The sequence below is a fragment of the Protopterus annectens genome, chromosome 1.part1, assembly GCF_019279795.1.
Source record: "Protopterus annectens isolate FY-2018-M chromosome 1.part1, PAN1.0, whole genome shotgun sequence".
In the NCBI taxonomy this organism is placed as follows: Eukaryota; Metazoa; Chordata; order Ceratodontiformes; family Protopteridae; genus Protopterus; species Protopterus annectens.
This window is the reverse complement of record NC_056726.1, coordinates 1,888,314,115-1,888,340,260: the sequence shown is the minus strand read 5'-3', so window position 1 is coordinate 1,888,340,260 and position 26,146 is coordinate 1,888,314,115.

The window sequence follows — 26,146 nt, the reverse complement described above, 5'->3', positions numbered from 1 at the left end:
TCTGTGGTGGGGAAGGTCTTCCGTTCTTGTTATTACAGGAATGATCCTATATGCTTCCACAAGCCTTTCAGGGGGAGGTGAGGTAGGGGCCCTTATTAAAACAAGTTCCGTGGTGGGGAAAGTCTTCTGTACTTGTTGTTATTCCTGGAATGACCCTATATGCTTTTACAAGGCTTTCAGAGGGAGGTGAGATAGGAACACCTCAACCGACTGGGACAATGTTGTCGAGAGCCAACATTCATCCATTTACTTAACTACACACAGGAGGCCATGTGTAGAATGAGGGGAAAGTGGCAGCTGCAACAGGTGCAATTTGGGGGGGGGGGTGAGTCTCAGCTGTTTAAATGAAGAAAGAAAAGAATGTTTGTGTGTTTCAGTGTAGCAAATAAATATTGCAATAAGTATGGAGGACCTTTTTTGACATTTTGTTTTCTTTTTTTCTTGCTCAGCTTTTATTTCCTTGGGGCTGACAATTTTACCTATCTGCTGCTTTGCTAGAGGTCTATATAACTACCTCAGCTATGGAGTATCCTTATAGAGAGTAGCAACAAATATAATCATGTAAATCTAGGTATGATGTCTTCCAATCAGCAAAAGGAAGGTGTCACCCTACAATATGTATATTATGGATACAGATATCGGACTGAAGCTCATTTGCCATATAGTCATATATATAGGATGGTGCAGTGGTGCAGCGGTAGCATTGTCGCCTCACGGCAAGAAGTTCACTGGTTTGATTCTAAGCTGCGGTGCCTTCTGTATGGAGTCTGCATGTCCCCTTTGCATTTGTGTGGGTTTTCTCTGGTGCTCTGGTTTCCTCCCACATTACAAAGACATGCATCAGGAGCATTTCTCCCTGTGTGTCTGCTGAAAATTGGCTTTGTTCCAAGTCAGACTTTCCCAGTAAATAAAAAAAGAATTCCCTCTACTTGTAATTCCATTGCATTCTGCCTCCTTATATTATGACTAATTTCTGTAAACTGTGAATGTCATGTATGTCTCTGTATTACATGGATTTGCACATTTCTGCCTATGTTTCCTTGCTCTCTGAGCCAGAGTCAAGGCTGAAACAGGTCGACAGACCATTCTACTTTCCCACTAAACAAATAACAAAGAAATGCATGAATAAATAAATTATGTTTATGTGGCAAGAGTGCTTTTTTAGAATGTATTAATGGCTAATCCACACACATTTGTGGTGTAATGCAATTAGAACCTTGTTGCATTGTGTTTAGAATTAAGCAGAATCTGGATATACTGCCAATATCAAGCCAAAGATACCTTATCTATACTGTTATTGCTGCAAAAACAGTAAATACAAATGGTCATTTCTGCTCCTAGATGATTTCCTACATTATACAGATGCGTGTCACTGTTTTCTTGCAGATTATCTGAAGTTGCATACAGATAACATCATCTCAAGTAAATATAGCTTTATAAGGTTTCATCTCATTTCTACTGAAACAGTCATTTAAAAGATTATCCTTAAAACAGAATAAAGTAAAGATTAGCTGATGATCCCTACATAACCACACCAGCTCCTTGTCGCAGTATAAAGAGATAAATAAGTGAATATAATAATGTCATGCCCTACATATTTCACAATATTTAAAAGATTTATCATTTCTGCTTTGTCAGTGAAGTTTTTAGATATGTCCTGATTATATTCTTGAGTTGGAGCTTCATTGTTCAGATACACAATCATAAAATGAAGTATATACTTAGTACAAAAATTGCTAAAGAGAATAGATCGGACTCCTAAAAGGTACTGCAAGGTGTACACTATATGTATGCTTAGAGTATGCTTTCTGAGTGAATGAACAGCTTAAGCATTGCAATAGGGCTGTTCTTGAATACACAAAGTGTATTTTGTGGTAGCCTTTATAAATCTGGCCTAATGCTGCTGAGTGCAAATTGGCACTTTTAAATGAGTTCACTGCATCAGAAAATCCATCTTTTTAGAATGTACATTGACCTCAGAAATGATCATTTTTATGTGAAACTTTCCAGAGTACAAAACCTTTTGCATCTGAGTCTGTGTGGCTTTACCCAAATGTAAAACCTCAGATCAAGTTCCACACACTTCGAAATATGAAAAATAGTTTGAACTCCTATCTTTCATACAAGTAAGGCAAACCTTCATAAAGCTTAGAATAATTCAAATATTCTTTATGATCATCTTGGCTGCAAGAGAAAGTAAAATCATTTGTCCTTATGGAAAATGTCGGATTCATATAAAGTAAGTAAAACTTAATCATAACTCCATAGTATATCGCATACCATTCTGAAAAGAACTTCCCAAGAAGTAGAATGCCTAAACTTGAAAAAGTTAAATGAAGTTTTAAAACCTCTTGCTATACTTTGCTCTTAAAGGAAGGGTTGATGTAACTTAATGACTGAGATTTTGTTTAATTTAAAAAAAAAATTCCCATACGGGTATGGAATGGGCAGAAAATGAAAGCTAGCAGAAAAGATAAGTGAGAAAATGTTACTTTAATCACAATATGTAACCTCCTGAAAATGTCAAGAATAACTGCCTGCAAGAGACGGATTCTTGGAAGGCTTTGATTGAGGTTGCCCTGCACATAAAACCTCACTTATGACTGTTAGACTATAACTCTTCCCATTTAAAGTTTTACTGGAATTTGTTCTTTGAAGCATTATACTGTCTAAAGTAAAAGGCACTTTTGGTTCACAGGCCAGTGATAAAATGGTTCACAGGCCAGTGATAACTTATAACTATTTTTTCAGCTTGAAAAACCAATAATTTAATCCTGGACCACACAAAATCAATTCATCTTGTTATCTTCCATAGCCTAGGTAGAAAAGAAATGGACAAAGTTAAGATTTATTTAAATTTAAGACATTTTCTAGAAAATTACATTGTATTGTCTATCTCTCTCTCTCTCTCTCTCTCTATATATATATATATATATATATATATGTATATATATATATATATATGTTGTACATTTTTTCTTGTTTTATTATTTGCAACTTGTTTACATTATATGCATTGAATTTCATTTAACATGATAATTCTTAAGCAGTACAAATGTGATTCATGTTGTGTTATGTTATGTTATGTAACAGTTATAGCTGACTTGACTGTACATTTTAAGGTATTGGTATCTCAGTTTTATTTAGCTTATGGCTAGACTATTAAATATTGCCGTTTTACCTATGATAACAGACACAAATGCATTAACATCTCTTTTACATTCTTTCCGTCAGTATTTTGGGATCACAATGATATATAAAATGTTTACAATCTACAGTGAAAATAGATTGAACAGTCTGAAAATTTCAATAAAGGAATCAGAGAAGCAATGAAAGCATACAAATTTCAGTTTTTTCTGGTACGTACGTAGTGATAAAAAAAAAAAGTTTATGACTGCTAGTTTTGTGCGATGGAGTCCTGGTTAACATTAAAATATCTCAGATGTAGTATTGACTTGCATGTTAAAAAAGCTAGTTGAAGAGTGATGGTATGAGACTCATGTCATTTCAGCCATCCCATTAGTATGGGGGGCTCCCATTTCAGCTATAGGAGTGTTTTCTGTGAGTTCATCGGATGATGCACATTCCATGCACACTCTTCAAATTATGAGTTACCAAGCATGACGACGAATGCATCACTGTCCATCTATTAACAGCCGGTATGTTGAAGAATGCATGTCGCATTTCATCACACCGGCCTGTCAACTGCAGATAGGCTAAGAAAAACAAAATCTCCTCAGTCTTTAAGAGATGGCATATATGATGCCAAGTCTCCACCTCCCTTGTTTGGTACTCCTTGATGCCAGAAACAAGAAATGAATGAATGAGAAGGTAGACAACGACCTTCCAATGGTAGCAGGGAGGAAGTGAATCAAAATAAAAAGCATCTTTTGAAGTTTTACATGTTAACATTATTTGTTTCTACTGCTCATGAAAGGGCAGAAGAGCAGGAATAGAGTCTGTACAAAAAGCAAAACAAACAAGCAAAAAAATTGTAATTTTATAAAGGCATCTGAAAACTTTCCTTATGGGGTGATGGGGTCCTCCAAAAACTGGATAGATGTAACAGAAGCAACCATTTGCAAGGGGTCTTAAATCACAATAAAAGAGTACAAGAAGGAGATTCAGATTAAAATTAAAGATAGATTGTATTATACGTTGAAATGTCACAAAACCCTAATAATAAGTAACAATATAATCAGTACTACTGATCTTTTTAAAAGCCTGGAAATACAGGAGGAAATTGTAATGCAAACAGAGTGACAAGGAGATGAAAGAAAAGAGTACTTCTGACCACAGAAACAGAATGCTATTTAAAGCACAAGACTTTAAGGCAAATAATGATAAAAGACAAAGATGGCCAACAAACTACAGAAAAGTAGACAGTGAAATCATCTATGAAGCACTTTCAGAAAATATGTGCTCCTATTCTAAGCCAGCTATGTTGGTGTAGAGGGATACAAATTTGATTAGTGGCTCAAGTGCTTGCTGGTGCTAGTAGAGGATTGGAGATGGGACAATGCATTGCCAGCTCACAACTCTTCATTAAATGGTATGTTGGTGCAGGCCTGAGGGTGCATGCTACTGTGGTATGGACCACAATGGAGATTGAACTCCTCATGGGAGTCTGGTCTCTTTTATTTTGTGGGGGGGGGGGGCAGAGCAGTCACTTCACTTACGGAAGTGAGTCACAAATCAAATGCTCTCCCTGATAACCATTGCACATCCAAATCTGGAGGATATTGCTGAGTACGCATCTTGGAATAATGTTAAAACAAGAAAAAGCATGATAGTCATCTAAATCATAGGATCATAGGAGGTTACTAGACCATTGGCCCTAAGGCCTCTACAAGCCTAGCCATGTTATACCCTTATTCCCTTATGGACCAAGATATATAGTCTATGTTTGAGCACAAATCTAAGATCACCACCAACTGCCCCTGTTTAAGAGAGACACAGGTGAAACTCCTGGTGTAAATTTACAGCATCCCATTCAATTGTCCAGGTTATGCCTAAATTGGGTCATTGAGGAACTCTGTTTTACATGAATTGGGAGTTTGTTCCAGAGGAGTGGCAACCCCTGGGAGACATATCTGTCACTCCAGCATGTCCTGTTAATATCATAGACTAAGTTAAGATCTCTAGAGTGAGCGAATCTTGTCCCATTGGATTTGCAGATGTGCTGCAGCTTCATCAAGGCAGGGTTTGAGACTGCTCTGTAGGCCATGCACAAGTCATCTCTAAGCAGTCTATATAATACTGAGTAAATTGATAGGGACTTCAGTCTGTCCATGTAGGTCATGTGCTGTAGGTCCTGAATTTTCTTAGTGAGAAACCTCTGAGGTCTCTCCAGTTGCTGCAGATGTCTGGTGAGGTACATACAGAAGAAAGCATTGTACTCTGATGAGAGCCAAGTACAGGGGAGTTATAATCTCCTAAGCTTTGATGCTGTACCATTGTTTATGAGGTATGCAATGTAGAAGGCCTTCATTACAACTGTGGACACCTGATGATCAAAATTAAGAATGCTATCAACTTACGTTCCTAAATCTCTCACCAATGGACTTGAACTTAGGGGGATATTATTAATGTTGTAATTAGCAGGGGTTTCTCATTTGCTGAAGGGATGATAATACATTTTTTGTGTTTAGTTTACAACCCCTCTCGGTCAACCCTTGTCCTGAGTGAAGGGGAATAAATGGGCCTGATCTCCATGAGGGGGTAGATGATTGTCATGCAGATGGAGTAGAAAGCCTCAGAACAAATCATGCTGTAGAGTGCAGTCTGAAATTTACTGACATCAAACTATCTGGAATTTCCACATATAGTGAATACAAAAACAGAAAGATGCAACAAGAACTGCTTTCAAATACATATACTACTAAGGACAATCAGGAAATTACCCTGACTTGAAATTGAATACATATTGTTTTCAAAAATTAAAGAGAAAATGTACTGTTTCCAGATGACGATGTAATGTTGCAATATTAAAGATGTTGTGGTCAAGCACATATATTCATTGACATGTTGATGATTAAGGAGGTATAATCATTTGGAATAAAATCAGTACACAGGGCATTGGGATCTGCCAGTTTTATTTTATATTTTTGATCTGTCTGTCTCACAAGCATTAAGGCAAGAGATACTGTAATGTGCTTGCCTGGCTCATCTCACAAGAATAACAAGAAACAATATTATAGGACAGCAAGAACAACATGAAAAAGTATTACAGAATAACATCACATCTTTTTTGAGTATATGACACTTAAACAGTATACTTATATACTTATATAATCAAGAGCAACAAGACTGACAAAAAATGGTCGATCAAAACAAATGAAAATGAAAAAAAAAAACAGTCTTTTTTTACAGGGGAGCAACTACCCCCCCCCCCGCACCCTCCACACCCCTGCTAGTTATATATGCCAACTCCAGGATCACTCTACAGTGGGTAAAAGGTAACGTCCCTGATCCCCACCACATGCAATTTTGCACTAAAAAAAAAAAACTATTTTTCATCATTGCAAACATTGCACCATTTGACCACCTCAACAACAGCCTTTTCTATAAACCAGAATATTTAACCAGTGTCTTGAAAGCCAGAAACATATTTATAAGCAAATATGATTATCAAATAAAGAGATTTGTAAAGATGTTGTCTATCCATATGACTATGGGGCAGATTCAGAAAGAGCTAGCAGCAGCCCTTTATGATTCAGAGAGACCTAGTGCAGTGATCCTATGTGCTCTGTAAGATCACTGTGCTCTGTAAGATCACTGTGGTGAGTTACCTCCTCAGCTAAGCTATATGCTAACAAGGCATTCTGAGGAAAGTAACCTAGGCTAATTAGCTATTTGCTCTGACATAGAAATGCTGCCTGTAATGCATTTACACAGACAAGTAATTAAGTTAGCCAATGTGTAGTTATGATTGTTGGTAATACAGTTTGAGATTCCTTCAACTTTTGGCCCTGCCTGTGCAGCTGATCATCTAAATGTATGGAAGGCATTGAAGCCTTACACTGCCAGACTACATTCTGTGGATTTAAACCATGTCTCAGTAATGACACAAATGCCTATATTCTCCAGAATCAGGAAAGCGTGTTGTGCATGGAATTTCTTGTTTAGGTTCCTAGCAGTAAGCAGTAACACCTTTAGGTTTCTTTGGGCTTCATTTTCTATGTCGGTAGGTTTGTCAATTGTCATTGCTTAAAAAAGGTTCTAAGGGGGTGGATAAAGTTTTAGCCAATGTCTGGAAGTCAAAAGGAGACAGACACAGACCATCATTTTCAAGGTAATGTGGTCTGTTAACCATGACCTCCCATGCTGTCAAATATTGAATCCTCCTGGAAAAGACACAGAATCTTAGCCAATTATTGATGTCAATCATGTTTTGTGTTTACTGTGGCACCATCACTGGTGAAGGTCACTGAGATTTGGGAAGATTGCTTTGTAGTGCTCAGCATAGGTTGATCTATTTATATGGTGGACATTATGTGTGCTGGATGTAGTGCATGTGTTTTTGACAACCTTGTTTGCATGTGAGATTTTTGCCTCCAGTGAAATTATGTATGTGGATCTCTCACATACTGCATTTGTTTTTTTAAGGATTAAATAGTCATTTGTGAACATGAGACAATTGCTACACTCTCTCAGGTTGCTTATATTTACCAAGCTGTCTGTGGAGATATTTTGAAATTGCATATCCATGTTGTCCAGACCTATATATTAACAGGTCATGTACTGGGTTATACAGAGGTCTCCCTGAGTGGTCTCCGGAGTTTAGCACTGTACTGGGTTAGCTTGTGCTCAAGTTTGATATTAGTGCTGTTTAATGTGCAAACTAGCTGCTCTAAACTTGTCTCCATACAATGGCTTTGTTTTAGCTACTCTAAGTTACAAGTTTCAGTTCAAAAGGAAGTTTTATACATAAAATTTACTTTCTGAGTATTTGTGTCTGTTCAGGACACTGCTAACCTCTTGATGCAATAACACCAAGAAAGACTGCTTGCAAGTATAATGCTACAACAAAACTTAAACTACCTTGACAAGCCAATTTCAAGTAATATGGACATTTAGGATTATTTAAAGGCAAAATCCAAAAATAAAGCTAAAATAGAGCAGTAGCTCACTAAACAGTTAACTGAAGTGCAAAACAATAAAATAAATATTTTATCTGCCAAGAACGGAGCAGGATTAACTCAGAAATTGCTCAGAGTGTGGTTAGGGTGCCTTGTAGATGGGAGATTGGAGAAAATGAGCAGCAGACAATTTATAGTGAGGGAGATTTACTCAAGTGAAATACTGGCTTGCTGAGTGGGTACTTGATATTATGGATATATGGAAAAGAATGGGTGGGAAAGTATTTAAATAGGTTACACAATGGACAATACTAATGGAAGAGGGAGGGAGGGAGGGACTTTGGAAGTCAGATTACAACAAGGGCAGAAGCCAGAGACACAGTCTTTTAAAACCACAATAAGAAAAGTTTGGGAAAGTTGGAGAAAAAATTCAAACTGTAGCTCAGGTCCTATGGTTAGAATTTCAAAAACTTTTAGTTTGATACATCAGTCGGTGGTTGGGCAGACTCGAAGAACAGGAAAAAAAAACAGTAGGACGGTAAACAGAAAGGTACTGTAATGGAACTTTAGACAAGCATATACAGCTATAAAAAAGTACTGAAGCACAGATCCTGGAGCAGAATTCACAATACTGCCACTACTGCAATTGTAGCAGAGACTAAGGTGCCAGACCATGTAAAACTTTACCAGCAATGCTATAATAAATTGCTAAATGAGGCTTGAATCTGGCAACAGATCATAGACCTGTCAGAGCTATGAAAGAAGCTAAAGATTATCCAGACTGAGTTCAAAATGTAAAACAGCTACCTTTTACATGGAATTCTACTTATGGAAACAGAAATGCAGTATATTGCACAAACAATGCTAAACTTTTGCAGCAATCCACAATCTTTGCACAACTACAAATAATGCTACAAGACTAAGGCCCCAGTACTAACTAAAAATGCAAACAACTAAATGGACAAAAATTAGAAAAGTACAAAAGATTGTTACAACATAAGTCTGCATAAGGGCAACTCAACATAGTTAAACAAAATTCAAATTGAGTCTTGTCTGTATTTGTGAATGTATACAGAGGGAAGGGTGGTCTCAGGTGAGAGTGTGTGTGTGTTTGTATGTGTGTGTGTGTGTGTGTGTGTGTGTGTGTGTGTGTGTGTGTGTGTGTATGCATAAATGTACTATAACACTAATGTTACTTAAAAAGTTAATAGAACCGTTTTGCAGCACAAAAGATATATGGGCAAAGGAACACTAAACATTAGGGATAATTGTTAAATAATGCAGTAAGGTCACTTAAAAATTGTAATACAACAGCAGTTTTGCAGCATGATGGATATATGGGAGGGTGGAAAAGACACCAGGTTAAATATTTGCCTAAACTTGCTTAAAATGTTAATAGAACAACAGTTTTGTGGCAAAAAAGACATATGGCTATGGTAAACACGTCATCAGGGATCTGAAATATTGCTCTAAATAAAAAAAACTCCAGCTCTGTATCCTCAGCACACAAAGCACATTATGTCAAAAGTTGGATGATTTGCTTACCATTATTAGAAGTAAATCTAGACTTACAGATGATGATTGCACTTGTGCAATTGACACGGCTTGGAGAACTGTTGTTACTTAAATTAATGACTGGACAGGTAAGATAAATAATGCTAGGCTAAGAGCAAACAGAACACATTTAGGAAATGATGTGTCTGTTGCCTGTAAAGATCATTCAACCTCTGTAATATAAGATGATGCCCCTGACAACTTTGGAATTCTGGAAGCAAGTATTCAGCAATCTGAGGATTCAGAGTGTTTAGAAGGAAACAAAAAAAGAAAGAAAGTAATTAATTCACAACAAGTAACAAGGAAGAAACAGATCCTGAAAATGTCTGTAAAGTAAAGAGAATATATATACTAAAAAGAACATTACCTGGTATTCAATAAACTACCCCCGGGATTCATGAAGCTTGCGCCAGGCGCAGGCATAGCGTAGGCGGTATAATGCTAAATATGGCCGTCGAGCGATTCAGGTACAATCCAATTCCACGTGCACTACTGGCGTACGCCAGAACTGCGCAGCCTCCGGTGTAGGTATGCTAATCACCCCATGCACAGTGTTGCACCATGCAAATGAAGGCATATAGTGATTCATGAAGTGGTGCAGGCATAGCGTAAGCCCACGGAAATGTAAACCAAAAAACACGGTTTACATTTTCCCAAACAGAACATCGGAGCTATGGAAGCGGGCCAGACCCAGGTATCACAACGTTAACATATGGCAATGGTGAAATACACAGCCAATGGCATAAGAAAAGATGCACAACACGTAAATAACAACATTTAATGTCATGTCCACAGTAACGCACAGCACAACCGCAGGGCATGTGTGCGGAAGCTGTAACATAAAGAAATAATATAAAAATGTCATAAAATCGCAATGTAATAGAAATCAGGTTTACAGCATAATACACAATGGTAGGCATGGAACACCACAACCAAGGTGCAAGGGTTGCTAAGGGCCTGCGATAGTGTTCGGCGCGGTAACTATGAATTAGTAGTCAATGCTATGCAAATGAGGCAGATAATACTGAATCACAAATGTCCCGCCAGATGAAGGTTGTACCATACGGCGCAGCGGTATAACACCGAGGAGTGGCTCAGAGGAGATACATGACATCAGCAGAGGGGTGTGCCACCGTAGCAGAAAGCACATTGAAGCAATGCAAATCTGGCCTGTCCGTTGCTGAGCAAAGCTGCAGGACAGGGGTGGGGAGGAAGGTATAGAATCGTTTAGCTGAGAGCACACATGGTGCCCAAAAGCACATGTGTACGGGGATGAAAACGTGCCCAAAACCCAGTAATCGGATGCATGCACCGCAAACAATAGCACAAACAGGAAGGTCAGGGGAAGAAAAGAAAGAAATGCTGAAGTAGGGTAATTGGAGTACTAATGAGCAATCAACACCAATCAACCCACGATGGCCAATCGACGGCAGCTGACAAGTCTGCTTGCAGAAACTTGCAAAACAGGATAGGGGAGGCATTGGAATGCAAAGAAAGGAGGGGAGATATTGGATTGCAAAGATAGGAGACCTGACACAGCAGAGCAAAGCAAACCGACAGCAGACTGGCAGTAGCACACATAACGCAAGATACGCCAGGTCCAGGAAAGTACAACTGAAAGTAGGCTGCAGGATGCACGCCAGAAAATGGTAGGTGCAACATGCAGAAATGTAAAGGGAAGGTCAAGAGGTAATCCATGGCAGCCAAATGTAATTCAACACCAAAGGCACCACAATAGTAGTTCTGGCAGTAAAACACATAAGATACCCTGTAGCTACGATCGTACATACACACCCTATGACATCAACGGTGTTCACAGCACAATAGTATAAAGTGTGAAATCACCCTACACACACCTGTGTATTCCCAAACACTGCACCATAGGTGTAAACACACGGGGAACTTTTAAGTTGTACATGTTGGGAGCTGCCATAGCTGTGATTCATCAGCATGTGTTAGAGACTGACGGTGTTGTGGAGGATGATGTCGACAACCACCACAGGCCTCGGAGGAGAAGGAGAGTGTTCAGACCAAGAGTAACCTACCAGGGGCTACATGACCTGGAGATAGTAGAGCGTTACAGGGTGGACAGGGATATCTTACAGCAAATAGTGGAGCTGTGCCGGCCACACCTGAGAACCAGAAACAACAGAGGGGAACCCATCTCAGTGGACACGAAGGTATGTTTAAGCCTGGGAATACTGGCCACAGGTACCTTTCAAAGGCCAACTGGAGATATAATGGGTATCTCACAGGCATCAGCATCCAGGGTACTACACCAGTTCCTGGATGCCATGTTACCACATGCCAATGAGCAGATATACTTCCCCTGAACTCAGGAGGAGTTGGCCAGCAATATGCTCCACTTCCACCGTGTGGCACACTACCCGGAGGTACTGGGTGCGATAGACTGCACGCACATACAAATCAAGTCACCACCCGGTGAGCATGGTAGGCGCTACATAAACCACAAGGGATTCCACTCCATCAACTGCCAGGTCATGTGCAATGCCCAGGGCATTATCATGGATGTGTGTGCTGGCAGCCCTGGAAGCTACCATGACTCCCATATCTGGCATGCCTCACAGCTGTATCAGGTATTTGTCAGGGAGGACATCCCACATGGCCATCTTGTGGGGGATGCCGGCTATGCACTGGAGCCGTGGATGATGACTCCCATCAGAAATGCACACACACCCATGCAAGAACGCCATAATGAGGCACACGCACAAACCAGAATCATCATAGAGCGTGTGTTCGGGATGCTGAAATCACAGTTCCGGTGCTTGGATACATCTGGTGGAGCCTTGCAGTACTCTCCAGGCACGTGTGCCCACATCATCATAGTATGTGCCATGCTACATAATATGATCCTGCGGAAGCAGCTGCAGCAGGGACAATATGGTGAAGGCCCTCATAGCCCACCGCATTTGCCAAGGCCATTACAGGCACAGAGGGATTCAGACCATGAACACACTGTGCCAGCCCCAGTAGGCAGATGGAGGTGTTCCCAATATGCCTACACCTTGGCAAAGAGGGAACGTATAGCACATACTCTGACAGTGTAGGCCCCTACGGACTGACACCTCTCCACCTGCACACACAGTAAAATGGATGGCACACAAACATGACCACCTGTAAATTGTAATGTATAGGTGGCCCAATGTGTGACTCCTACATAGGCAGCCCTCAAACATTGTAAACACAACAGCTAGTGGAACACGGAATGCCAACACCTGAACAGTACATGAGCCTTACAGCATATGGTGGTGCTGTGTGCCTGTCACATTCCCCGCCAGATATATATATATATATATATATATATATATATATATATATATATATATATATATATATATATATATAGATATATATATAGATATATATATATATGTACACATATGCATATATATAATACAGATAGAAAGGGCAATAGAGTGATATATGTTGATATAGATGGATTCAGCGATATCTGCAAATATAATAGATAGTTCAACGACATTCATAACACCTTGGAGGTGCAAATAAATAGGATGCCGCCAACTATGGAATGTGCAACATACCGACATGCGTAACCACAAGGCTGAAAGACTGACAGAACACAGTACTGGAACAGTACAGCCGCGAGTAATAGTATGATGATATGAAGGGACATTTATTCACTGCTGCCGGTGTTGCGGTCCACGTAGGTACTGTGTTCAACTGTGTTTGTGAGTGCCGTAATCTGTGTAAGTGTGCGTTGAGGGTGCCGTGTGTGTCTCCATGTGACTGTAATGTGTGTGTGTGTGTCCGCAACATGTGTTTTTTAGTGCCAAGTCAGAGGCAGATCAGTACGGTAGGTGTGGGTATAGCTAGCCGTAGGCATACGGTTACTACCTGTCCCACAGTAGGAGGGACAGCCCCACCCTGGGAAGGTGTGTCCTGACATAAAACAGTACAAAGGGCAAATGTCTGAGATGGTAGGACATTAATATGTCCCATATATAATGTAATAGTCATATTTAATAGTTATGCCTGTATGTAAGAAACGTAAATGTTACATGCAATATGATAAGTAGCCAAAGTCCCACAACAATAGGTATGTATTGAGGATAAAAGTATGTGCTAACCTGTGTACTGACCGTGGCTACGTGTTGGCCTGTAAACACTGCTGTGCATCCCACAAGTGTCCAACAATGACCATATGAAAAGGTGGCAACCCATGGCAAACAGGCTCTTTTACCAACACAACTGCAAATATCTGGGACAGAAATACAAGGGACAGCTGTCACTTACACATATCCCTTGATATATCGCTACAATTCCGGAGGTATACAAGTAGCAAGCTCACCTGCAGATGATATAGAAACCAATTGACAATGGCCCAACGTACAATCCCGTAACATAAGTCTACTAACTGTTAGCTCTCTAATTAGGGATGGAGCCCACACACATATATACGGATTATGTAGAAATGCAAGGCCCACAAACCTGTATATGCTACGTACACCCACCGACATCCCCCACACTAGAAACTAAAGCAATACAGACTGTAATAGCAGCACAAACATCCAGTCAGTCAATTACATCTGCAGAACCCTCAACATACCGTGTGAGAGACACAATTAAAGGCGTCATGCAAAATTGCAGGCGTTGTATAATGGAACAAACAGCCATGTTACAGGTTTTGTTTGCAATACTCTGTTATCAGACGTTGGGATGACAGGTACACCCACATGTTGAACCAAATACTCTACCTGTCACCCACAATCCACGGGGGACATGAATCCAAAGTATACTTGTCTCCATGCATAGCAGTTGCAATTACACATAACAAAACACAATACAGACCGTCTCCTCAAAGGTAGGGCAAATAGGCAATGCCCAAGTGGAGAATTCAATTATACCCCACTGTTGCCATGTAATTGGCGAATGGAGTAGCTGCACAGCTGATATGCAAGTAATTAGTCACTCAGGAACACCAATTGGCGGGATGAATCCACATGTTACAGGTATCAACGTATATAAGGATGAGTTGCCAGACATTCAAACCGTATGCTCATACTGAATACCAGTTGAAACACTGTGAGAGAGATAGAAACAAAACGCCGTAACGATAACAAGGTATGTAGAACACCCGATATGTAAGGTTATGTATAGCATGATCTGTATTAATTAGTTTTACTGTATGTATAGCCTGGTTTGCATTAATTAAACGTGTCCGCAATGCATAAAGTGGGGAAAAGTATTTATGTAGTGATGTCTTGCTGAGCATACTAACGCTTGTAGAAACTGTGCGTCCAGCAGTGGGACACAAGGTACACAGCACAGACACCACAAGGGATGCTACATGAGGGCGTTAAACAGAAGAATTCCATACAACCCGCCGTCAGTGGTAGGGTATGTCCAACAAGGACGTGCCATAGCAGGGGATAGTATATGTTGATATACTGTCACAGTATGCATGTGTATGGGCATATAACGTTAATGACATATCTAAGTTGGTCCCACTGTGCAAGCATGCTTTGCATTATGGGATACTATGTGAAATTTGTGTAATGTATAGTATTGTAGGTAGATATGACAGATATTCTACACAGCATAACAGGCATATCATGCATACCACAGGTATCGTCTATTGGCATGTACAATAACAGGATACATATGGCTTGTAGGCATGGGACATTGTAATAGCATGATAGCTAATCTAAATGGAAGGGCTACCAAGTAACCATGCACAAAGGACATGTAATAGCTTCACAGGTGCATAGTGGGGTACTATGCAGTGTGGCAAGTCCATGTGTAAGCACAACTACAGTGTTCACACTAGTGGCACCTCTCTAGGGTAGTGTCCTGTGAACAGCAGAGCCATGTGTCACCTGCACCTCTGCACAGTACAGCCACTGCAGTGATCCCAGGCCTACATGTGTCTCCCAACCACCAAGGGAGGTATCACATGAACAGTACTACTGAGTGTCCCTGCGTGATGTACATAGGACTTATGTTCCAAAGCATGGTGAGTGTCCGGTTTGGGAATGTAACCCTCAAGCACATCCCACTCATTGTGGCGTGTGTGCACATATCCATGAGCATGTTGCTCACAGTGGCTTTTGCTTATGTCGCGTATGAGGAGTATATCCATTAATAATGTTGTGGACATGGGCCCTGTCTGATCAGCAGAGGTCACCCCTGAGTATTTAGTATGCAAATGTGTACAGATGTGGTGTCCGTAGTGCAGCCGCATACTTAAACTGTTGGAGCTCAGTAAACGTCATGGCGTGTTAATGTTGTGGTATGTAAAGCTGTAGCTGTTGTGTAAGGTACACTCTAAATGGGGTGGTGTACCCTTGAATGTGTGTAGATGTCTTGAGTTCAGAGGTACAATGGGTGCCTATGTACCAGCTACACACCCAGTACAGATAGGTGTGGCCACATAGAAGGATATCCACGCCACAGTGGCAATACGGTAACCACAGGAGTGGGTGTGACATATGTGTGTACTGCAAACATGTACAATGTGATATGTATGTAGGGGACTACCACCCATGTGATAGTCAGTGGGTGAATGGTGTAATGCAAAGGTGATGTTCATGCACCTTGTGTCATGCAGCTTGATGCCATGATAGTCATATCATGTATCTGTCACAGCGACACCCATATGGATGGAGTCAGTATCAGCTGGTGGAGCAATCATGGCGCTTTGTATGCAGGGGTTTGAAAGTTAGGCAGGGAAAGTCCTCTGTGCTAGTCTGTACCACAGGGAAGCATATACTGAACATGAGGGGCCCTATGACTGAGGACTGTGGTATGCCAAATGTACCTGACATGTAGTAGGTACTATGGTATGCTGGCCTCACTGTGTGTGTCCTGTCCATGAGCCACATTACATAACATCCTGAGACATAGGGTACGATGTGCAGGTGGATGTGTATGTTGTTAATACCAGAATGGAGAATGGTGCTGAAAGGCAATGAGAGGACAATGTAGGATGTGTGGACTCCCGTACCATCAGCAACTGCCCTGGTAACTGTATGAAAGGAGTCCACCATGTGTAGGGGCCATGCTCTGGCCCTAACAAGCCCAACCCAGGTGGCAGCAAAGGACGGGAGCCCAACAATGTCTCTGTGAATGACGTCCTTAATGATGTGCCCCATAGCCATGCAGAACAGTCCAGTCAGGTGTGTAGGACTATAGTCCCACTTGTGCATTGTGGTGCCACCTGTGTGTAGTGTGATAAATGCTGCTGTGTGCCATTCAGGGGCTACAATGTCTGAAACAAGGCTATTACTGAATATGGTGGCCTAGTGGGGAAACATGTCATTCAGAGGTTGGTGGACATCACAGCCTGGGACGGTGGAAGGTGACATGGGGCCAGTGTCCCAGGACATATAGAGTGCAGGTCAGTACTGTGTAGTTGTGACCACAGGGACACCACAATGTTCCTGTATGGATTGTGGCCCTGTAGTGAGTGAGAGGGTGTAATGTTAGCATTGAATCCATCCTCCAGCATGTTGCCAACATCACCTGGGTCTGTAATGTTCCTGAGTGACTGTTGTATGTGACAGCAGATGTGGGTGTTGCCATCAACTACTGACATACCACCATAATGCCTGGTGGTACACCCTGGAATGTGTCGCAGTCATGTTTACATAGCTAGTCTTGGAGTATGTGATGAGGGACCCTGTGGCCCTACCATGGCTGACCAGTGAGCCACCCCACCCATGGGAATGTACACCACTGTGCAACAGCCTACACCTGTTGTTGTACATCATATGTCCATGGAACATGACCACCAGAGTGGCGTCTGTTATCCGGTGTGTACCATCATGGCTCTGTGTGGAATAGCATGATTCATGGAGTTGTGTACATGCTAATGATGTGCACTGGGGTATGTGTCAGCATTTGTATGTGCATTGTCCATCTGCATGGGTGTCATGACGTTAACAACCGCTGTCAGCAGACATCTGTAGTAAGTGTTGTAGTACTCATGTACTGTGTATGCTGTGATGGATGTGGTGCCGGGATGTGGCTAACAAGGGTGATTAGCATATGTTCGGAATCCACCAATGAGGGGATAACCCCAGGTGTGTAACACCAGTCACATGGTGGTAGTGTTCATGTCAAGGTTAATGTAGGTCTTGGAGGTGGTGTGTATGGGTTGATCCAGCAGAGCAGAGGTTATGACTCATGGATGTGTCGGTACATGAGTGGCTATCCCAGTTAAGTGTGGGGTAGTGTCAGTCACACATCAGTAGTAGCTGTCTGAGGCCCACTGTCCAATATACCAACAAATAAGGTATGTTAACCGTGGGGTATGATGTTGACTCTGTAGCTTGTTACAATGTGTATAGCGGTCCCGGACACAGTTAGTTGCACATGGAGCACCTCTGATGCATTGTGCTAAGTAACTAGCCAGGATGTGTGCACAACATAGTGGGATATGGGAACCCCTCAGCTGTGGGTGTGCCGGTCCAGGTATGTGCCTGAAAGGTATGGTCTGTCTATAACCTGTCTGCAGAGCCTAGAGACAGGTCCCAGTCACTGCAGAGATGTTTGAGTGGTGCATTATAAGGTGTGCCTTGCCTGCGTGCATCACAGAGGAAGATGCAAGCATTGTGTCACATGACCCCATGTCGTGCTTGCCAGTTGCCATTCTGCCGGTGACAGTTATTGGAAACTGTGCAAGACAGGCAGTATAGAAGCAGCAAGAGCCTTATATGTGAGCTGTACTCCCAGGGCTGACAGATGCAAGTCATCTGTGCCACAGCATTGTGTTTGACCAAGTCAGTCAAAGCGGACAGATACCAGATGCCTGTGGAATGACAATAGGAGCATAGGCAACTGTTGAAGTGACACAGTCAGTCATTGTACAGTGGTATCGTGTCCGGACGAATGCAAAATGCTCCCCAGGGCTTGGCCCACACCCTCAGGGCTATAAGACTGGTGAGCTATTGCATGTCCCTGCACATGTAGTCTGTGAAGTGGCATCACAGGGCAGTCACACTAACATGGAGAATGACAGTCACATCGTACCTGGTGAGGTGTGGCATGTGTGCATAGGTTATGTTGCAGAAGCAGTTACCCGACAGCAAGATGTAAGCGACTATCGCCTTGTGTAGCCTGCTGTGTGGAACTGCAGTGTGACTCCCTACAGAGTCACCTATGACTGGTGTGTTGTGAATGTTATAACTCCCTATTGGCTGTATGTGATGGGCACACATGAGTCTGTGGGCTATAAGTTGGTGATGTTGTCTTCCATGATGGGGGCTACCTCTGGTGCCTACACTGAGTATGAAGACGTACTTCACAAGTTGTACTCGTAGGTGTGGCCAGTGGTGTAGATCATGTGAGACTATGTGATGGGTGGGGTGTGTTGCGAATGTTACACATCCCCAAATGACTGTCAGGTGCAGTCAGGGTTGGTGACAGCATTACCCCCAGCCATAGCTGTCAACCTCCTGTCCCCAAAATGAGGAACATTAGCCCTCATAATGTGTGACAAATGGGCAAAACATGGAACACTTACAAGTGGCTTACTAACAGCTTCAACTAGGAAGGGCATATGATGGCTAAAATAGGCTGGTTTTACGTATAAAAAAGATATTCTAATGAATTAATATGATTCCCATCTATTTAGCCATGGCTAGCAGGTAAACAATTTCCAACAATGAATGTGTGACAGACCCTTTCAATGTGGAACCTTGAGGATCATGCACCTTTTAAGACCCCAAATGAGGTACGTTCCTCGTAATGAGGTACACTTGAGAGCTATGACCCCAGCACGGCTGCAGAAGTGCATCCCCCACAGGCTGTAGTGTTGTATGTTGGGAGGTGAGCATTGAATGTGTACATGAGACAATTGCTCTATTGCCACATGTACGACATATCCCTCATATAGACAGGCAGTAGCACTGGTACGTGACAGTTGGACATGCCTGTATATACAACCATGTCCCACAGGATATGTGCGTTACGTGTGTACAACAGCTGTTGTACCATAAGCAAGCTGGGAAGTGTAGGACAGCCAGTGTACCTATGGGAAATGGTGTGGAATGAGTGCTATAGTAATCAGTAGCTCATGACATGCTCACAAGTTCTGAACAAGTGCCTAGCATGACCATACAATACAGATAGGGTGTTGGATAATATCAACCCACAAGTGGTGATGACAGTCATTTTGGGTGGCACCACACTATAACCCTGCTGAGTATGGTGTGCATGTCCATGAACCATTATCACTGTAGAAGTTAGCAGTACAGATGTACAAGACAGCACGGATGTTTGATTACAAATACCTTTGTATGTCACAGGAGTGTTCCACCAATGGCCTGTTGACAGACTCACAACTACAAAAGGTGCAAGAGTGACATGTGCACATCACACCAGTGCCAGCTACAGTAGAACAGGGTTAATGTGTTGTACCCCACCCTCATTGTAGCCCATACCACACAGACAAATGTTAGGCATCTGTGTATGTAAGGCTGTGAATGGCCATGACCTATCAGTATAGCTGTGTCAGTGTTGTGAACAACATACAGAATGGGCTGTGTGGGTGAGGTGTGTGACATATGTGCACAGTCTGATGGATGATACCAGCATTGTCACCGCTAGGTGAACATCCCTGTACCCATAAACTACTACCTAGGCTGTGGTCAACATTATAGACACTGTGTAAGGGATGGTGCTGTGCAGTGTACCCCCTGACTTGGTGACGTCTCCAGGCCCCTTAGGTAGTCATATGAGGTACCCATGTCATGTCTGGGTGCCATCCATGAGTATGGAGATCACTGGACAGGCAAATACAGCACTGTGGTGACCAATATTGGATCACATACCACCTTTAAGGGGTAATGGCTATGCATGGATGTGCGATACCAGCCTTCACAATCCTCACCTCCACTATTCAGCATGCTGTCTACCTTGCAGAAAGACATTTGCTACACCATGATGATGGACATGCTACATGTCCATATCCTGATCTATAAGACATATGTCATGGACAGCCACCATCCTAATACTAGGATCGCCACAGGCTGGACAGATCCCTGTGCCATATATGTGACATACTCCCACCATACCATGTAACCCTGTCCATCAAAGCTGCACATGCCATCCCAGTCGTACATGGTGTGATGGTCGCATGGTAGATGTACTATCAACTGACCGAATCAGTAATGTGGCACTGATGCACCTTGCAGTGGCATAATGGCTGTCTATTACAGCTTGGAAACCGTGCCCGCACATGCTATGGTTGATAACCATCCCTGCGAATGTCGTCTGACTAGCCATTGTCCCATGTCTATCACATGTGCAATACAGGCGATCCGTGGCAGGATGTTGAACAGTTGTACAGTGCTGTGTAGATGTATATGGCAAAACACATGCATGTACAGGTGTCCATGCGTATGTGTGCATTGTCACTGCTCAAGTCCATTACGGCTGTGTCTGTGTTGATATGTGACATATACACAGCATTCAGGTCAACAGCATTACCGTGGACACATCCAGGCATGTGCAGATAGGTAAGAACACAAGTGCAGGCAAATAGACATGCCCACAGCAAGACAGCATTTACATGGAGTATGAACACTGTAATGAGGTGACACACATATATGGTGATGATATCCAATGCATAATGAGTGTGACATGTGTGTGACACAAACATGTCAGTCGTGTCAGTGTCATGATGCTTTGCAAAGATAACTGTGCAGATGTAGTAGATGTCATAGAAATGTATGTGCAGCAGTATCTCTGTACATCTCTGAAACTGTGACCTGTCACCATCATTATGTCTTACAGATAATGCCCTGTACACGCCTCCCAGCATACAGCCGCCAGGAGGATGATGTCCTCATCCCACAGCTCCATGACAACTATGACTTGTTGTTCAGCCATGTGCCACAGCATGCCCAGCAGCGGGATGACCTGTGGCAGGATCTACGCAGGAGGGTGAATGATGTGGGTGGCCATAACCACACCTACCAGCAGGTGCGCAGACACTGCATGGACTTGATATGACATGCAAAACAGTGTGCCACTGCAATCACCAGGGAATAAGGTGGAACAGGTGGTGGGCCACCAACCCAGCCCCCACTCACACACACCAAGGAGCTACTGGACAGTCTGGGGACACCCAGGGAACAGCATCCACAAACACTAGCTGCCATCGTGGAGGTGGGTGTCTCCCAACCAATGAGCCTGGAATTGCCTGGTAAGTCAGTACTGCACATATGGCTATTATATCCCATTTAGTTGCATGTGTCACTATACATTATGTAAAGTAGCAACATATGCAAGGTATGTGGACACACATGCTGCATACTACAGTATGCTATGCTGTGTATGCACACATGTGCATACTATATGCTATTACACAGGTGAATGTGTTCACATGCACAGTGCAACCTGTGGCTGTCATGCAGTCATGGATAATGTTCATACTGCTGTGTCACCCCTATACAGGTACCTCTGGGTGCCGCACAGACATGAGTCCGTTGCAGGTGAGACTGTCATCAGTATCAGGCATGTTACAGTGTAGATCTATTTGCCATGTGGCCAGTTAACACTTGCACACCTGATGTTTGTTCCAGTCACGATATGCAGGTCGCATCACCCATCATTCACACAGGCCACCCATGTGCAATATATACAAACGAAATGATACACCGACTTGAAACCACAGTACTTGTCATTGCGACATGTGTGGTCAGCTGTGCATACAACAGTGGAGGTGTTCTACAATGGAGGCATATGTGGAATGCATTGGAACAACATGTGTGGTACGCACATAGTACCACACAGTGAGCTGTGATATGGGCAGCTCACAGGTGTCACCATTGTGTCATATACCCCTGCATTGGGTGCACACATTGTGATGTGCCACCTGACATGTCCCAGACACGTAGTGTTCTGTCTGCAATATTGTCACACAATCGCATCACCTATACCCCAAATACCAAACATACAACCCGTTGTCTGCATAGCCCTGTGGATTGTGACATATCTGACATCTATGTGTGTATGTCATATGGGACAACACAGACATGTGAGATAGATGGCCATCAAACACATTTGGCCAACACATGTGCACACATGGCCATGGGGGATGGCCAGAGACAAGTAGCCACACAGTACATGGGATGTGTATAAACCCTGTTGCACATTGTCCACACATGGTCCAATTATAGCCTTAGTTGACCGATTATACAGTTGATGTGGTACACTGGACATTCTAAAAGCCTGTGCACAGCTACTGGAGGGGTCACTGAAGTCTACCATATATGATCTGTTGAACATCACGACTGTGTTGCAGTTATGGCTATGCAATGTGTACATATTATGCATTCTACAGCAACATAGATGCCTCATGATGCCATGCAATGGCACAGTGTCTGTACTTCACACTGTATAGCAACGTAGACAGCTCACACTACCCTCCCATGCTCATGCACATTTGCTAAACATGCATTCTATCTGTAGGGCATACACACAACACTGCAATGTGAAGCCCATTATGATGCTGTACATGTGTCAGGACACCATTGTGTCAGACATGTATGCATGTTAATGCACATGTCAGCACATTACATGTCAAGGTCACATCAGCCATCTAACCAGGGAGGAGTTTACTATTTGTGTAGAGCAATGGTCGCCCATGTTAGTAATGACCAGGTCAAGGATGTAGCTACCTCTAGTGGGGGTAAGAATGATCTGGTCCAGGGCATTAGAATTAATGAATTCCATAAAGCATTGTGCAAGTGTATTGGTACAGGAGTAGTTTTCCCAGTTAATGGAGGGTTAGTTGAAGTCGCCCAGTATAAGAGTGTTAGGGTGGACCCTAATATTCTCCAGGGTAGTTAGGAATGTGAATTGTGAATCTTGGGACATGGTTGGGGACCTATAGAAGGCTACGACCTGAATCGCTCTCTTACCCAGTGTTAGATGCACCTGAAGTATCTCAGATGCATTATCTTGGGCTACTAGTTTGGAGGTGTGCACTTCCTTTATGAATATGGAAACACCACCGAAGAAATGAAGATAAATTGGAGCCTTCCAAAGGAAATCAGTATAAATGTTCATTTGAAGCTAGACAGCAAAGGAAGGAACAAGAAACTGTGGAAACTCTGATGTAGTCAATGTTGAGGAGTAATAGGCCAGTGAGTTCCCATATGATAGAGCACTGGACGGCACAGGATGAAATTGATGAGACTGTGTCACAGGAGGATGCTATAGAACCTCCTATAGAATGCCCGCAGGAATTGGAAAACAAGGGATGTGCCCTTAGTTTGGAAGAAAATGAGCTAAGAGAAATGCTTTACTCAATAGACATGGACAGATATACCAAGATCAATGAAATAAATAGACTGCAGAAGGTTAATAAAACCCAAAAAGTCAGAAGTCTGATAAAACAAATGAACATAGTAATTAAGACTGTTCATAGAGATCCACGCGATAAAACAGAAGTAAACAGGATATATTACTATGCAGCTAAATTAATAACTGATAAAGCTCTACCACAAGAACACAGGGTAATAAGGAAAAGCAAGGGGTGAAATTGAATACCATTATGGAAATATCAAATAGAGAAAATTATAAAACAATTAAGGCAAGAAGTGTCACTGTTAGAAGACTATAGAAGAGGGAGTAGATCAACAAAAATGCTAGGAAAGATAGATGTGATAAAAGCAATGCACAATATTAGAACAGATCGGGCTCTATCAAGCACTATTGCAAATAAACTAAAGATTTCAGAAGAGGTGGAAAAACTTAGAAGATACAAAAATAAATATAAAGAAAAAGTGCAAAATAAACAATTTATTGATGACCCAAAAAGGTTTTATAGAGAACTGGGAAATAAGGTAAAAGGAATTAAAAGACTGCCAAAAAAAAGAAGACATAGATAGATTTTGGAGAAGTAACTATGAAGATCCTGTGGAACATAACAATGATGCTAAATGGACAGAAGAAGTAAAAGAAAGAATAAGAAGTTTAAAGGTACAGGATATGAAATGGGATGAAGTAACAGCTAGAGAGATTGAAACAAAGTTAAGAAAAGCCTCTAATTGGAAAACCCCAGGCCCAGATGCAGTACCTAACTTCTGGTTAAAAGTATTAACATCTTTGCATGAAGATTTAACCATGAGTAAGAATTATTTATATGCACACCCAAAACAGACACTTACCTGGCTAACAAGAGGAAAAACAATGCTCCTACTTAAGAGTGAACTTGCAAGCTACCCTAAAAATTATAGACCTATAACTTGCCTTCTGACAAAGTATAAGCTATACACGGGAATTGATGCCGACAGAGTTTATAGTCATTTAGAAGAAAACTCAATTTTGGCAGTAGAACAAAAGGTCAATAAAAGAAAGTCATATGGAACAAAGGATCATTTGTTGTTAAATAAAGTCATAGTGGAGAACTGTAAAAAGGGGAAGAATCTAAGTATGGCATGGATTGACTACAAAAAAGCATTTGATAGTATCCCTCATTCATGGATAAAAGTGTGCTTAAAATGTATAAGATACACCCCACACTGATTGGCTACATTACTGTGACAATGAAACAGTGGCAGACCCCTTTGCAATTAAGCCATGATAAAGGACAAATTGTTATCCTAGGGATAAAAATTCAAAGGGCGATATTCCAGGGTGACTTTCTGTCACCGTTACTATTCTGCCTTGCCCTTAATCCATTAAGCTGTTTACTCAACAGCTTAGACCATGGCTATAATCTGCTCCTAGAAAACAACCAAGTGTATAAAGACTTCTCATCTTCTCTTTGTCGATTTAAAACTGTATAACTCATCAGATGAAGAACTGAAAGCACAATTGCAAGTTGTCAAAACTTTTTCAGATGATGTAAGAATGTCATTTGGTCTTAATAAATGTGCAAAATCAACCTTTAAAGCTGGAAAACTGCAACGCCAGGAAAACATCAGTTTGGAACAAAAATGTGATATATAAAAGTGCTTGAGCAAGAAGGAGTGTATAAATATTTGGGAATTGATGAGGGATCAACAATAAAGCATGAACAAATGCGAATAAAACTTATTAAGAAATACTTAAGAAGACTTAAATTAATCCTGAAAACAGCACTGACATCTAGGAACAAAATCCAAGCTATAAACCAATTTGCTCTTCCTGTCCTAATTTACAGTTTTGGAGTGACTGACTGGCCCCAAAACGTGTTGGATAGATTTGATAGGAAAACAAGAAGGATGCTTCATGTTCTCCAAATGATTTATAAAAATCAGTGCATACAAAGATTATATATTCCCCGTTCTGAAGGAGGGATGGGCCTCCTTGAAATTGATTATATGTACAGATCTGCAATTGTGGGAATCAACACATATCTACTGACCTCACAAGACCCAAATGTAGTGAATGTTTTGAAACATGAGGAGAATAAATCTATGATAACGTCTCTGCTTAATCTAGCAGAAGCTTATTGGGATCAAGCAGGAATGGAAATCAAACCAGAAGTAGATAAAAATTAGGCAGGAACTGAATGTGCCAATAAACAAAAGAAA